This window comes from Schistocerca piceifrons, chromosome 8, assembly GCF_021461385.2.
Source record: "Schistocerca piceifrons isolate TAMUIC-IGC-003096 chromosome 8, iqSchPice1.1, whole genome shotgun sequence".
In the NCBI taxonomy this organism is placed as follows: Eukaryota; Metazoa; Arthropoda; class Insecta; order Orthoptera; family Acrididae; genus Schistocerca; species Schistocerca piceifrons.
The window spans coordinates 436825767-436843072 of record NC_060145.1 but is presented as its reverse complement, the minus strand read 5'-3'; positions in this window follow the sequence as shown (position 1 = coordinate 436843072).

The window sequence follows — 17306 nt, the reverse complement described above, 5'->3', positions numbered from 1 at the left end:
CCACACTGTGGAGACTACGTCGCTGCTCAGTCCTAACGAACCAACAAGGTCCAACCATATCCCAACTCTGGAAATGGTGTTCGTCCTGAGGGTCCAAGGCGTCGTCTACTGCGATTAATGGCGGAGCAATTGGTCAACGGCAGCCCATTTTCGCCCACAGTCGTCCCGGAGAATACTAACACCATACGGACCCTACTGTTGCAGGCTGCCCACTATTGCCCGACTGATACTGGTGTCTGTGATCAGAAGACCACATGTCGCCATCCGACGACAAGCCGACCGACCGAACAATGGCCTTCCGTCTGCGTCAGCCACGGTCCTGGGGCGTACTTGCACCGTGCGGACCTGCCTGCTACTGACTGCCAACTCGTCCGACAGCCGAGTAACGACGAACCCGACTCAGTCCACAAACCAAAAGCGACTGAAACTCAGAGCCGACTGACTATCATGCGACTGTCTGCCTTCTGACTGACTCTGTCGACTCACTGCACACTCCACCGACTCTATCCACCGACTCACTGCTGGTCCGTCCCTGACTTCGCTGCTGCTGCGTTCGGAATCAACTCGTACGCACGACGACCCGGAGACGATGGCTCAGATCCAACCATGCAGAGGGAACACCGGCCCATTGGCCACCCGACGTCTCTGCACAAGGAAGGAACCGACCCACGTCCTGCAAGATGACCAATTGAAAGGGCCCAGAAGCGATCGGAAAACCAAATACACGACACCCGATGACAAGACCGACGGAACGACCAACCAACTGTCGTCTCCGCTCAAACGTGCTTCCGTCGGATAGTTCATGTGTGTGACCAGCGGTCGCCAAATCCAGGCTGTGCCCGACTTCACATCTGCTGCGTCCCCACTGAGCTGGCAACTGAACTCCAGACAGACGACGACCCGGAAATACTATCGGTCGCTACAGAGATGGTACGGCAGTGCGCTTATCGATAAGCGCTGCTGCTTCCACTCACGGCAGATAAGGCAGGAAGTTAGTGACGCCAGTAAGTGGAAAAAGAAAACGAGGCGGCAGCACCGTAAGAGAAGATGACAAACAATAAAAGGCATGAACATGAACCGCGCACGGCACAATGACAGAAGTGAAGCGAAAAGGCATAAAAACGTGTAAGACATGACAGCAAATGATACATATGTGAAAATAAAAGTCACTGCACATTTGGTGTTATAAACGGTGGCCGCAATGAGCTTACAAGTAGTATTTCCAACGGCAATTGAAGCCATTATCAAAAGTATTAAAAACGAATCTCCTGCTCCACTGATCCTGTCATTTAATAATCGGTCATGGAAGCGCCTTGTATGTATGAAAATTTCTAGGTCCTCTGAGGTATCCAAATTAACATCTCTACTCTTATAATGAAGAATCTGTAAATTGTTTCCGATGTCACGAAGCTGATTGATGAACTGACGTAAATGATCTCATAGTTTACTATCACAGCCAGGATAACCGGTTCCCTATGTCGAGTTCTGAACTGCTTTCAAGTTTGTGCGATGTAAAACTAGTCACAATCTCATATTTTGTCGTGGGAGCTTCCCCAGTGTGTTAATTGCATATAAAGTTTTCACTTCGCGCATCTTTGACAGAGTTTTATTACCCATTTCCTTTCTATCACTTTCTCTAAATCCATTTACAATGCCTATCTTTACAATGGAGGCTTTTTCGATGCAGTTGCCACCTGGTCAGGTGCAAATAATTTTAACCTGTGAAACACTGAAAGAAAGAATGCTTTCTTCAGTAATGGATGATGATCGGAATTCGCAGCAATAATGAAAATTTTGCTGTCGGCTTACGAGAAACTTCGTATTCTGAACACTGGCCATTCTCACTTACCTGTACATAAAATAAGTTAAGAGAGCCCTCAACATGAAAGACCATAGTGAAATGAAACTTGTGGTATAAAGAGTTAAAAATTTCTTGTAGTCTGAGTGCCTCGTTCTTATTTCCCCTATACAAAGAATATATCGTCAACATAATAGTATGGTGTTTGGGGTCCCTTGTTTATCCCACCGCCAATTAATTGATGTTTAAAACACAGTAAGTCATATCGTTTCAGTTTTTACTTGGGATACAGTATAATGCCCTCTGACTATTTTATGAGTATCCCGTGCAGGTTCTTCACTTACCATCATTTACATAGTAATTTGTCCGCCGGTTTTTTGCTTCTGGTAGAGATTTTTGATACTGCCATAAATACATCTCATATATCACTAGTGTTACTTAATCAATAGGTATTCACAATATTGTGTACTTGATATGTCGTATCGCGAGTTTTTAATTTGAGTGCGGATAGTGATTCCTAAGAACCAGAGTGATTCTCATCTGTAAGGGTTGTGAATATATTTTTAAAAAAGCTAGACAACCATTAGTCCTTTGTGATTCAGATATTGTACACTTTCTAATTTATGTTTTTGAAATGTTTGACATGTTCTATTATAACTCTGTGATGTCAAAGTAGTTAGTTTCGTTGCTAACCAGCACGTGTACTTATTCTACTTTGTTGTGCGTTGCGTGCACAGGTACACTTCTTAACACCGCCCAATACATTTTGTAGGTTTTTGAGAATTTATCTCACTACGTTTCACTTTCTAGAATATCAATTTCAGTATACTATACTTATACTAGTTGTTTTTAACACGCAGCCGCCTTGAGGTTGAGTTAATGGATTGCCGAAACTGGTCTCGTAATCAAAATAACCATTTCTAAAAGCGTATGGGTGTTTAGTGATTAGTTTTTCATAAATAAATGGCCAGCCGCTGTCCCGCATCCGCGATGGATCAATGGAGACAACCCTCAGCTTCTCCTGTAAGACTTTATTGTCTCTGACCGAACTAGTTGTCTACTCCAATGACTTTGAAGTCCTACTCAAAACTTTTCCGTGGTTTTGATTACTGCTTGCCCAGTGTACGGACCGAGTAAGATCCAGGATAGGCTACAGGCCGGTCTCAGTTCCTAATCAACCACAGATTTCCTTTCATACCCTGTGACACTTGCATCTGCCGTCTGGTTAATGTAATAGTTCTAAATAGGCTTTCGCTCCCTGTATTTTACCTTCGAAAAGATCGTATTCCAGTCAAAAATATCAAAAGATTTCTGTAAGTGTACAGATGCTGTGAAAGTAGGGGTGCCTTTTCTTAAACTATCTTCTAAGGAAAGTTGCACGCTCACTATTGCCACATGTGGTAATACATTTTCAAATAAATCCAAACTGATCTACTCCAAAGTCAGCTTCTGCGAGTTTTTCCATTCTTCTGTAAGAAACTCGTGTTTGTATTTTGCAACCATGACTTATTAAACTCACAGTACGGTAATATTCACGTCTGCCAGGAGCTGTTTTCTTTGAAACTGCGATTATTATATTTTTCTTGAAGTCTGACGGTAATTCGCATGTCTCATACATCTTGCACACCAAATGGAAGAGTTTTGTCTTTATTGGCTCTCCCATTTATGCAGCAGTTCAGACGGAATGTCGTCTACTCCTCTGGCCTTGTTTCGGCATAGGTCTCTCAGTGCTCTATCAAATTCCTCTCGCAGTATCAAATCTTCCATCTCGTGTTCACCTACGACCTCATACATTTCTATAATATTATATTCACGTTAATATCCCTTATATAGACCATCCATTTATTCTCATCTTCAAGCTTTCCATTGTTTGCTTAGGGTTGTTTTTCCATCTCAAGTCTCGATATTTACACAGCTACTTCTCTTTTCTCCAAAGCACCCTGTAGACGGTATCTATCTTTCTCGTAGCAGTATAGGAGCCTAATTTCTTAAATATGTCCTCTGGCCATTCCTGCTTAGTCATTTTGCACCTCCTGTCATCCTGATTATTTAGACTTTTGTATTCCGTTTCCCCTACTTCTTTTGCTCCATTTCTATATTTTTTTCTTTACTAAATTGAATTCAATATTGTCCCACCTATCTGATGATCTGCTGCCTTCTTTCTTTCATCTCTCAAATTGATTGGCGACTCCATGGAGTGCTGTGTGCACAACTACCATATGATAAATAAAATTAGGATGAAGGTCAGCAGTAATTATTATGCATTATTAACAGTAAAACGAATTTTCGATCACATAATGATCATCTTCACTGCTTTTGCGTACAAATTACAGCTCGTAGGTAACTGGTGTCTAGTTATTAGCAGTAACAGAAGTTATGAAACGATCACTGCTAATAACTAGACACCAGAGCTTACGAGCTTTAATTTGTACTCTAAGACGCTGAAGGTGATCATATTGTTATCGAAAATCAATTTTGCTGTTACTAAATCGTCAAAATTCCGGCCTATTCTGGCCTTCCATCCAATTTCATCTCTCGAAGCTACTCATTCGTCTTCTGCTGTATTCCTCTTCCCTGTTACAGCCAATCGTTGCCTAATGCACCCTATGAATATCTCAGCAACCTCCTGTTCTTTCACCTTATCCAGGTCCTATCTCCTTAATGTCCTACATTTTGGCAGTTTCTTCACTTTCAGTCTATAGTTGACAAGCACTAAATGGTGACCAGAGTCTGCATCTGGCCCTTATATTGTCTTATGTTTTAAAATCTGTTTCCAATGTCTCTGTCTTACCATTCTATTATTACCCTGCCAGCTTAAGGTGTCTTCAAGTCTCTTCGAAACATACATTCTTTTTTTCATGAGTCTGTAACTAAGTGTCAGCGATGATTAAACTATTCTCTGTGCAGAATTCTACTAAGCTATTCCTCTTTCAATCCTCCCCCCCCCCCCAGTCCACATTCACCAGCAATGCTTCTTCCTCCACGTTTCCAACTATCGGATTCCAGCCCGCCATTACAGTTAAATTATCGTCTCCCTTAACTATCTGAATAATTTATTTCGTGTCATCACACACTTCTACAATCTCTTCATCACCTGCAGAACTAATTATCACATGAACTGGTGCTACAATGGCAGATGCGGCTTTAGTGTCAGTCTCTTCACTGTGCTGTCCAGGCCAGCTAAAGGACATTCCTACTTTGGTATTCATTGTTAAACTTACTTCTCCATTACCATATTTCATTTATTATTTATATCCCTGAAATCATCTTACCAGAAGAGCTGCTCCTTCCTCCCGCTTCTGAATTACACCAATTCCAACTACATCTAACTTCAATCTTCTTAAATTTTCTAACCTACCTGATTAGCAGTCTAATATTACACTCTACAATCTATAGAATGACAGTTATCGTTCTCATGATATCTCCACCCAGAGGTGTGAATGGGTAACATCAGCATTTACCCATACATTAAATTTGCATGCCCTTAGAAAAAATTACAGCTGTAGTTTCCACTTGCTTTGAGCTGTTTCACTTTACCATGACAGCAGGTTAGATTTCGTTGTAGTTACAAGTACAGATCAGCCAATGACACAGAATGTTGCCCTACAACTGCCGGAAAGGCTGGACCTTCTCTTCAGGAGAAATATGTTTGTCTGATATTTCAACAGAGATCCGTCTACTGTCGTTGTATCTACAGAATGGATATCTGTACTGATGAGGCACCCTGTGAACTCAAGGTCCATAGGGAAGGGTAAGCAGGTTCTCCCTTAAATCTCACTAAATTATCGTTAATGTTTCCATCTTTTATTAGCTATCACATCTTGTTTGGCTGTTACAGCAGATGGTAACAAGATATAGACAGCAACAAAATTTTATCATAATATAATCCTCAGTTAATTATCACTAATTCACTGCTCTACCTATAAAAGGCAACCGTTCTTCATTGTACAAAATCATTCATAGTTGCCATGTTAATATCTTTCTTGTCAATAACCATCACCTCATTTACTAAAGTAAATTGTATGCACTTCCAGTATATGTCCGTCACATGAATGAAAATAAACATCATTCTACGTTACATGACTATTCGTTGACCATCCAGTCATAAATATCATAGCATTTCAAACAATTATCCAACATTAAAAAGTTCATAACTTTGTTGAAAAGAATGCTATCGTCATCATGATCATAAGAAAATTCATTTATTTTCCAATCATTTCTTTTTAATCCGAACATCTCACAAAAATCGTTGCTTCATAAGCTCACTTTCACTTGTCAGCTAAGTGTAACATTTCAATGATGTTCATCAGTAGCTTAGTGCACAATTTCTAGGTAATTACTTAATTGAAGACAAAATTAGCTGTACATCATAAACAGCGACTTTTCAACAGAATTATTTCTCGAACCTCACAAGAATATGTATACATCACTCATTTGTTACAAGATTTTGGCTTTTTTTGTTTGATTCAATGTTAAGATTGATTTTTCCTTTTCTAGTGGCCAGTTGGAATTGTTCTGCGACGATGCTACTTATAGTATTATACCATACATATACATATTTCCAACATAACGACTAATAGTGTGGAACATTATAAAAGTTAATAAGAAATGATTATTGTCTTTTTATGTTCAACAAGTTTCTAATTAGGTTTTGTCACTCAACACAGGAACAATCTTGTCAATAACAGTGTTACTATCATCGAAATAATAAATAGAACTAAAATTAATCAAGTTATATGTTAATTGAGCCTCAAGCAAGATGGATGAAAAAAGAAGCCTGTTCAGTTTTAAAAGCCACAGTCCAATTTAAGTATGTAATCTAAAATCTGCTCAGGCTTTGTGACAAATGTAAGATAATAGTAAATCGCTAACAACGTAATTGGAGTACAGCTCAGAGTGTAAACGCAACAGAAAAAGGTAGGTCACACAGTTAAATGGAAAAAAAGGGCAAATAATGTAGCGTGGAACAGTGAGAAGTGAAACACTGCTGTATGGCTCAGAGTCATGTCCTCGCTGGGATATAATGCGTCTATATTCCCCTAAGCGTGCAACAATATAAGGAATTGTTTAAAACATACCATATCTTACTCACCAACTTGTTGAGAATATTACACCATTTAAATTACGGTAATTCCCCATCATTTTATTAATATTCTCTGTTGACCTTCTGCTTCAACTGGACCTCATTTTGGACCTGCCTCGTCTCCATCGTCCATGTAGCACTCAATGAAGAACTGCTTCGCAATATGTTCATTGAGTCTCCTAAGTGAATTTCCTAACAATCTCCACTTTCTGTTTCTTATTTGCGGCTCATTAGGCTTCTAGCTGGTTCTTTCTCAGAGTGTTTCGTTACAGATGACACTTGGCCACCATATCCCTAGGATGTTCCTCAGATATCAGTTGTTGAATGTCTCGCAGTTATGGACTGGCTGCTTTCTCACTTTACATGTTTAACAACCATATAGAAGCTCAGTTTTTGCATTACTTTCAAATATCCGAATTTTTTTTCCCCAATGTTACTTCCTCCACTCTCCAGTTGGAGCGGAGCAGTGTGAGATGCCTTTGGCTTTGCTAGTGCTGCTGTTAATGTCTTCTGCTGCACCACAATATAGTTTTATCATGCACCTCTGTACATAAGTAAAATAACAATCTAAATAGCGTCGTAATGAAACCTACATTCAAAAACATATCCAGCATCACACATGAAACTAACTTAATAATTAATAAAAAATTTCACAGCCTAACCTGTACCACGTCGGAAATCAATGACAAACAACAACCTCAGTGACGTATTGAGAAGACAAGTAAAACTTGGTGGAAATTCTTGAACAATAATCTGTAAATTCACTCATTATTATAAAATGGCTACAGGATAATCGAAGCTTCCCAATATCCAGCAACACAATTACAATTACTTAAATTTGTATCATTAAATGACCAAACATGATATTCTGGCCTCACCTACCACTTCTAGACTGATCTCGATATGATAATTTCTCCTGCTCCATCTCTTGGCCATAGGTGATCAATTGCTCTTTAAATCCTTAAATTCCGGTAATTCTGAACTTCTGCGAAATGTATGTTAATATGTCGTAAGGAATTAAGTTGTACATCCTGCCCACATTTATAGATAATTCGTTTGATAAGTTTTGTATACTTATAAATTTTTTTGACAACTCGTTATCAGTGGTTCACTATGAAACAGACAAACTTTTATGTGTTTAGACAATGGTCGTTACGATCTTAGTATGTCACTGTTTGGTATCCACAATGAAAAAAGAAAAAAAAAATATTTTTAGGTATAAATCAGCTTATATGTGTCAGTGTAGTGAGTGTTGGGACCATACATGGGAAAATTCCTGTGATAGAGATGGGCTAGTAACCCATTCAGAGACAAAATAAACGTACTAGCACTACATCGTCTAGCCTCGGGAAAAGGACGGATTAGCGTGCTACGATATGGGTGAGAAATAGGAGCAAGAGACAGTTGTTTAAGTAAGCTTGGAAAGCTTTCTCCTTGTACGTTAGATAACTGATGTTAAGGCATTCGAATTAGCAAAACACTTGAAAGGAAAGGAAATAGATTTTACAAGTATTACAGAAAAAACATCTTGAACTAGATCGGTATATGGCTATACTATGATCTACAGCGCAGTAAATTAAGAAAGAAGAACAAGTAAGGGTGTTACCATCCACATTCGTACAAAAAAATGAGGTAAAACACTTGACTATGAAATGGAAAAGGACCCAGTGTTCTATTACGAATTAAAGATACAAGAGCAATCCAAAGAATAATAGCAGCTAACGTCCAACATGAGGGGAATATTGACTACTCTAAGGTCTTTTTCATACTATCGCAGGTGATATTGAACAGTACGAATAACAATCAGATTTTCTTTACGGGAGATGTAGATGCTAGACGAACTCCAATAACAGTAGGCACATTTGGAGATACGTATGTGGTGAAAACGGAAAATACTCAGCAATTTCGCTATTTTCTTCAAAACTTAGTAGAACATAAAAAGGGTCCTGCCTCCGAAATATCCGAAGTTACCGACATTATGCAAGTAATGTGGTCGCATAATTAGCATACTTTTCATGGCAAAGTTTACCGGAAGAAAGACGGTCTTGCTACTAAATAGTGGCACAGGAGAGGATACTGCAGAGTCGCATACATAATGAAACCTTTTGCACACAGGTATGACATTTGTAGTCTAGCATGAGGACGAGAAAAGCATACATTTCATTACTGTTAAAATCAACAGCACAAAAAGATAGAGAACGCTACATGCTAACTCACCGCCCAAAAACAAGTAGCATTTAGGGCTACACTCTACAAAGCACACTCACTTACTTTGGTAAAAATAGACTTACAACCAAATATATCACAATGAAAAAAAATACCGTCGTGGTGAATGGGTCCAAAACAGAAAAAGAGGTCATATGCAAAATAAGGCATCATACGTCTGGGCCAAATGGAATTAATAACTGCAGATCTATTTTTAAAAAAATAACGAATTCTTTCTCTACTGTGAATGAGTTACGATACCTATTAGCCCACAGCAATAAAGACTGACTCCGTAAAATTCAACAGTGGGGTTTATAAAATATAATACTCAAGTTTTCCGCCTATTCAGGCAGCAGTTTCAAAACCTGTTATCAAGCAAACAAGATTATCTTCTTACCAAATACTATGCAAAATCTATAATTAACTGGCCACACACGATTGTATTTTAGCTACAGACAATGGACTTTCAGGTCAATTCTGGAAAACCGTCGGGGTCACATATATGTTAGTGTGGACACGACCATGAAAATTAATCTACGAACGTTAGATGGACAAGACAGTGAAAAGTAGAGTGAACAAAGAGATGACTGACACATTGTAGATGGCATTCCAACAGTGGGCCAAAGTGTATCGAAAAGTAAGCTACAAAATATGAAATCAGGTTTATGAAAGATATGAGAAAGAAGCTTAAAATGTTTCCTTTCGAAGCCTTGCAATTCAGAATTAGTATGCTGATTAGCCAAACTCGCCTTCAGCACTGCGGCAGTCACCCCATCGACGCACCATTATGAAGACACCCGTTTGGTAAATTTCGTATACTGCTGAGTGAAGAAGCCTTATCTACCTGCTGCACATCTTCGTACAACAAAAATCGTCCATCCTTCAAAGTCTTTTTTCAGGGACCAAAACCGTGATAATCGCATGGTGTGTGTGTTCGTGTGTCTCCCACTTGGGTTGACATGGGGTTTCCTATCGTGGGGTTTTCTACAAGGGTGCAGTAGTAAGCGAAGCTGACCCGAGCATCCGGTTCTCTAACGAGGTGTTTGAGAACTGACCCTCCACCACTGCTTGCCTACCCCAGTCGCTCACCCTGAGTACATGTGTTATCACCGTTTCTCACACAGTGTCGTCGTCGATAGCTTTCGTTCCTAGCGTTTTCCCATATGACTTCTGTTCTATGCAGTGTATACGTTGGGAGTGACAACACCAACGAAATGGAGGCCGTGTCTTATCAAGGATGGTCATCGCTACCGTATTTAAAGGAGAAATGAAGAATATACGAACTGGATGTGCTTCAATTATGAACGAAGTAGGTGCAAATGCCACTTAAAAATTGCAAATGGTGAAATCGTTGCTCAACAGCAACTTCTTGTCCACCAGATGTGGAGATAATGAAAAGACTACGTAATTGCGGAAAAATAGTTCGTGAAGAAAAGACAGTGCCTGTAGCCCAAATTTTTAAGCAGAAATTTCAACATTTGAAAGATAAAATATTAGATCCGTGGCATATATTCCGAATTATGATAGCTCCAAGACTCTGTTGTGTATGGTGAGAGGAGGAGCTAGTGGGACAACCCAGAACCCTAGCTCCAGTTCGGAAATTCACCCAAGCAAAGGCATTTTGAAATTAGCGGAAGGTAATAGTTTTTTGAAGATTGATGATGGCTCTGTTCCAGGCAAGAGGCTTCTAGTATTTACTTGCGAAGAAGCAGAGAAAATCCTTTGTGACAATGGAACTGCACTTATGGATGGGACATTTGACAGCTCTTCGAAATACTTCAAAAAATTGTACACAATCCATGTCGACATCGGAAGTACAGAAGAGGCAACTAAGATATTTCCTGTTTTATTTGCTTTGCTGCCAGAAAAAAAGTAAAAATTCATATGTAAAACTTTTTTCAGCATTGATATCTAAGATGTCTGGGTGGTCAGCAAAAACTGCAGTGCTAGATTTTGAAATGGCTACAATTAAAGCAATGAATTCAGTGTTCCCTGAAACACACCTTTCCGGCTGTAATTTTCACATTAACCAGTGTCTATGGAAGAAGATACAGGATCTAGGACTAACGGAAGACTACAGGGATGGGGAGGTAGCGCGTTTGTTTTGTGGCACGTGTGTGCAGTGGCACATCTTCCACTTAACACTGTCGATGAAGCGTGAATTTTAATAATGGAATAAATGCCCAGTGGAGAGAAGATCACAGCATTTACAGACTATATGGTTGATCAGTGGATGGAAAATCCTAATATACCTATTGAAATGTGGAATGTTTTTAACCGACGACACAGAGCGACGAATGCTGTCGAAGGTTGGCATAGAAAACTGAACTCCTCAATAAACTAGAAACATCCAAATGTGTACTTTCTCATTCAAAAGCTGAAGAAGGAGGCAGTGAACGTTATTTTTGAAATTAATAAATATTCCATTGGCCTACATCTTCAAAAAAATAAGAAGAGGTGCATAGATCTTGACAAAAGATTAAAAAACATTATGAGAACATATGAAGACTCTGGAGATTTAAAAAGGTGTTAAAAATCTCTAGCCTTTTTAGAAAAAACTGAATAAGAGTTTACGATTGATAAGAAGAAAAGGTTATCAGTTTGCTACTGTAATGTTGAACAACAACAATAACAACAAAAACAACAAAAAAGTAAACAACAACAGAAACAAAAAGTAAATAAATAAAATGAAGAAAGAACATTTAAACATGCCTATGTACTACGTGCATAGCCAGTCCTAAGCCTGGATAAAATGTGAAGGAATGTTCTTATGTTCATGTCAGACGGAAAGTTCAGGGTTACGGTATTTATTTACAGTCGGAAACACGAGCGTCACCACGTAGTGGGTCTACAGATTCGAAACGTTGAGTGATAAAAAATTTACCGTGTTGTTCTGTGTGAAAACTTGTAGGATTTGCTGTGGACCTTAAAAATATTGTTGTTTCAAAACGGTATGTGTAAGTACAGCACACATTTTACTAGCATCAATAATTTCGCAGAGTTAACTTTCCGATTCTGGAATTTCGTCATAAATGTCATACGAAACTAATTACTTGTATTTGGCTGATCTCACTCACAAAAGTATGCTTTTAACGGAATATCTAAAGTTCTAATACAAAATGCGCTATTTACTGACTTTTTAACTCAACAAAACTGAAATTTATTTGGGAAATTTATTATGTAACATGGGCACTCGTCCTGTGAAGCTTCCAGAATTGTTGGTGAGGAAGGAGGAATGAGGACTGAGACAGCTGACTGCCCACTTTTCTGTCAGAGTCTTTTAAACACGATCATATCTGCCTTTAGTGTGCTGCAACAGGAGCATTTTTCAGCTGATTATTATGTAGTTCATTTTATAAAGATGAAATTCCAACTAGATGAACTTTGGTGGAGTCATCTATATTAAGCAACGAATTTGATCATCTGTAGACATCAAGAACAACACTCTAGATATCGAGACTTAATACGCCTCATCTAACCTTAGGAAAATACTCTGTAATTCCTTTCAGAAGAACACGTCCATTGTCACGTAAATTTTTATCTAATTACTAACAGTACACCCGGCGTTGGCCGGATATTTATTCACCCCAGTTTTATATCAGTTCATCCCCTCTTCCCTCATCTCTCTTGTCCAATTAGCCCTATCTCGTCTCTCTATCCACCTCCTCCTTCCGCCCATCCGTCTCTCTTTTTTACATCTCCTCCATCTGCCCTCCTCTCCCACAACACTTCCTCCTCCTCTCCATCCTCCTCCTTCGCTTTTTTTAATGGTACATCAAATTCACAATGACACCCGTAATTTATGTATTTATTACAGTGTTCCATTAGTAATTCGCCACCTTCCCCTTTCTCTGTTTACCTGCTGCTCCCTCTCTCGTAATCTTCTTCTCTCACTTCTCTGGATGCACCCCTCTCCGCCGGCCGAGTGGCCGAGCGGTTCTTTGAGCTACAGTCTCGAACCGCACGATAGCTACGGTCGCAGGTTCGAATCCTGCCTCTGACATGGATGTGTGTGATGTCCTCAGGTTAGTTAGGTTTAAGTAGTTCTAAGTTCTAGGGGACTGATGACCTCAGAAGTTAAGTCGCAGAGTTCTCAGAGCCATTTGAACCAGCCAACCTCCTCCCCCATCCCCGACTCCATCACGTTCTTCTCTCTCCGTATATCTCCTCCTCCGTCTCTGTCATACCATCTCCTCTTTCCACGTCTATGAAAAAATACGTAGATCTTCCAACTTTCATGCTGACTGACGAAACGATATTGAATTCATTTAAAGGTAGGGCAACGCTCTGCCATCCAGTATACGTTGACTTGTATAAATGCCTTCACCACGGAAACATACATACATGAGCCAACTACCAAGCTATCAGTCGAACGGCGTGTAACTCTGTTGTAAGGTACCCTCCGCAATACACCGTATGAAATTTCACATTGACGGTGAAGTTCCCCTTGTTTTTCAGCAAGATCGGAGCAACACTGTGGCTTTTGTTGAAATCCGTAAGGAAAGTACCCTCCACAACGCACTGAACGAAGTTTTATGTAGACAGTGACAATCCTCTTGGTTTAGGAAACAGAGATTCATTTTTATACACCCCGCTCGCTCTATGCCGACTTAGCTGCGAAAGATAAATAATAGATTCGAACAACAGAAATCATGTAATGAATTCTGTCGTATGAGGGGGAACATAGCTATTAAATAAGAGCAACGAGATTACGAGAGCAGTCACTTTCAGTGTTACGTAAAATAACGTTACACCCTGTAAATTATCACGACACTAAAGAAAGATGATAAGCAATGTGGGACTTCCTTCCGTTTGCGTTTGAAACTCTCCTAGAACTTCTGTGTGGTGAGGAGGGTGGGAGGGGGCAGCAAGGGGAGCCTCGATTTGATTTGCCGGCCCACGCCTCTGACAGGTTTAGTGTGCCACTGCTTGTAGGAAACCCAACGGTAGGAAACCCCAAGACACCAATAATTCTGCGTTACGACATTTGTGATATTGAAATGTGTGTCATCATTAAGCCACAACAGTCAATCACGCAATTTTTGCGGATTTTTTCGCGTTAATAACACGCCGTCATTTCTCCAGTGTTGCGTATTACCGTTCCCCAATGGATATCAACAGGTAGGATCCGTCAAAAATCTCCGCAAATCTTGCCTGCAGTTCTGTCTCTTCACAAAAATCGCTTCGTGCGTGGGCAAGATATTGCATAACATTTGGGCTAAACTTAACACATCGGAGAGTAGACAGAAACCAGTTTGGTAACATTACACATTCAGATGAATTGTTAGTCTCTTCATCTGCTCGAGCATAGAGCAATACATCTGCATAAAAACACAAAGCTTGAATTAACGGGCACCTTTCGCTACTGATGGTTATTTCAGTAATTTTAAAAAAAAATAGCCGTTTCAATTATCACTTTTCATGTGTTATGCTGTTTTATAGCGCTACTATCTGGAACTACATCATTTTGATCATCTCATATGATGCTCTATCTGCGGGATATAGAAGAATGTGTGGGCGCAGAATTAAATGCTGTGCAGTTTTACCATAAGCAATCTGCGTTTGCTGACATTAAAGATATTAAAATAGTCTGACAGAACCCTTTTGGAAGTTTTCCATTATTTTTCATCTCCTTCGACATCGTTTAAATTGAGAATTTATAAGGTTAACATGTAACCCTCTCACAACAGGAACGCATATTTCACATCATCTCGGTGAAAAGCAAACGTTTCAAGCAGTGCGCTGTATTGTATGAATAAGCTGCTATTATAAGTAGTTAAGTAACGTCTTGATGTGTTAAGCTATACGACAATTTATGACCCTGTATACAGCTGCATATGTGATCTTACCACATATGATTAACGTGATATTCACCGCATCACATACTTAACATACGCGCAATGGTGGTAAACATCAGTAGCTATATATTCTAAAGAAAGATAGTAGGTAAGCACACAGCAAAAACATCTCCTAAAGTTAAATAATGAGTAGTTTTCTGATTATAGAGAAAGGCGGTGCTCATCGTATCTGTAGACTCAAAAAGTATAACTAGACAAGTCTACAAATAAGCTAGTGAAGTCGTTATGGGATTTAAAATCGAAATGTCCACATACTTTTGGAATCAGTGTTCCTGACTATCATGTATTACACAAAATATCTCACTGTTTTACAAAAATACAATTAATGGCCTAAGAAAGATATTTAATAACAGCAACCAGTGAAATAGCCCTCTGGCTTGTAATATGATTAATGTGAAGGACAGGGTATCTATTATTAATGGCCTGCAACAGTAGGAAAGGACTGAATCATATAACATTCGCACCATAATTGAAATTTGATAAGAGGAAGCCTGTAGATAAGATGGCTGCATGGCAATGGAACCATTTCATGTATGCCAATAAAAGAACGGCTTAGACTGAGTGAAGGGCTCAGCAAAAGGTTAGGTAAAACGTTAATGAGCACACTGGATCCGAAATGCGTTGTGTGACTTAATAAAACATAAAATTTTCGGTGACGCGAGACGTTATTATTCATATTTCATGTGTACTGAACACGGTGATTTTCGGAACCACAAAATATGATTACAAGAATATTGTCGATTTTTATAAAAGAGAAGTAGAATTTTTTATCATTAAGCAATGAGGTATAAATTATGAGGTCATTCCAGAATGAATGCTACCTGCTTTGTCCTCTTTGAATACAGTTAAGGAAGTGAACTAATTAATGTTGCGCCATTACTAAATTTTTTTACAAACTACTGTCATAGTAACTTCCTGCGTCAGCAGATGCCTACATTGTAGTCGCTTGCAAAATATCCATCATAGATGTCCGTATTAGGCACGTTGTGTGACAGAGTTTTTGAATGCAGAAGGTGAAACACCCATTCGAATTCATGAAAACTGACAACTGTGTACTGTAAAATGCAAATTCGTATTCACGAAGGACTGACAGCTGTGTACGGTGATGTAACAGTGGATATCACCAATGTTAGAAGTTGAATTCCTCACTCAGTAAAGGCAGCTTGATAACGATTACTCAACAACTGGGATACTCATATGTTTGCACAACTTGATTACGAACAACTTTATCTGACCAGAATAAAGAGGCAAGGGAAAGAACTGCATCCCAACTGATGCACGCTTTCGTTAGGAGGGAGAGGCTGTTCTGGAAAAAAAATTTCATAGACGAAAGTTGGTTCTATATTTTTTTAACCAGAATGACAGAAGCAGTAAAAGAAATGGCATCACACAAACCTACTGAAGGAGAGCAATTTCAAAACTAAGCTATCGCCAGGGACATTACGGTTGCAGTAATCTCGAATGCAGGGCGTATGTTTATTGGAATTAGCAATGTTTATATTGCAGATGAACATCTATTGTACAGTCGATGTGAACGCCGTGATACCGGAAACTTGATAAATATTCGGCATGTCAGTTCCATTTAACACTCCTGCCTCTCTGCCAGCTCACAATACCGTGCATACATAAGATTCGCACTGCTTTTATAGGTAACTGGTAGTGAGTACTTTACTCATATCTACGGATGCCGCCCAATATTAATATTGACGGGTGTTCATCTACATTGTCTGTACTTTAAATATATGTTTAAGTGTGAAACTTAATAAAACATTATAAATGTAGTTGATTCGTGACTTTTAGCACAGATAGTATATGGTATTTGTGTGGAGAGTGGACTTCCGACGGCATGTGTAACCGAATACAAATCCCAAACTATAACATTTAAGTATCGTTGAGACATCTAAATATCTCGTGTATCATCCATCTCTAAAAAATAGGGAAACTCATCAAGGATCAACAAAATGACGCACCATTGGATATGTCAATGTGAATTTTTGCCTGAGTTTGGATGAAACAGCATGAATGTGTCTTTACAAGCTACGAAAAGCAGGAAAGGACGTTAGCACTATCTTACGCTGTTTTACTATCGTATAGGTAAAACCGCCTCACAGTGCAGGGTGAAGGATTGTACTGTATAATGGATAGATGTACTAATGGCTCGAGCAAGTCAGAAGTGGTTTAGTCGACTGCAACCTGGAATTTGTCCCTAAGAGACCAACATCCGACCTGGTCAGCCAACGTTTACAGATGCGGGGTGGCTTAATGATATGTGAGTCAATAATCCACAAATGACAACGCGGGTGTCGGCATTGGAGCTCCATAGCGGTCGTGCTGTTGCAGCCAGGAACTTGGAGCTGGGTTC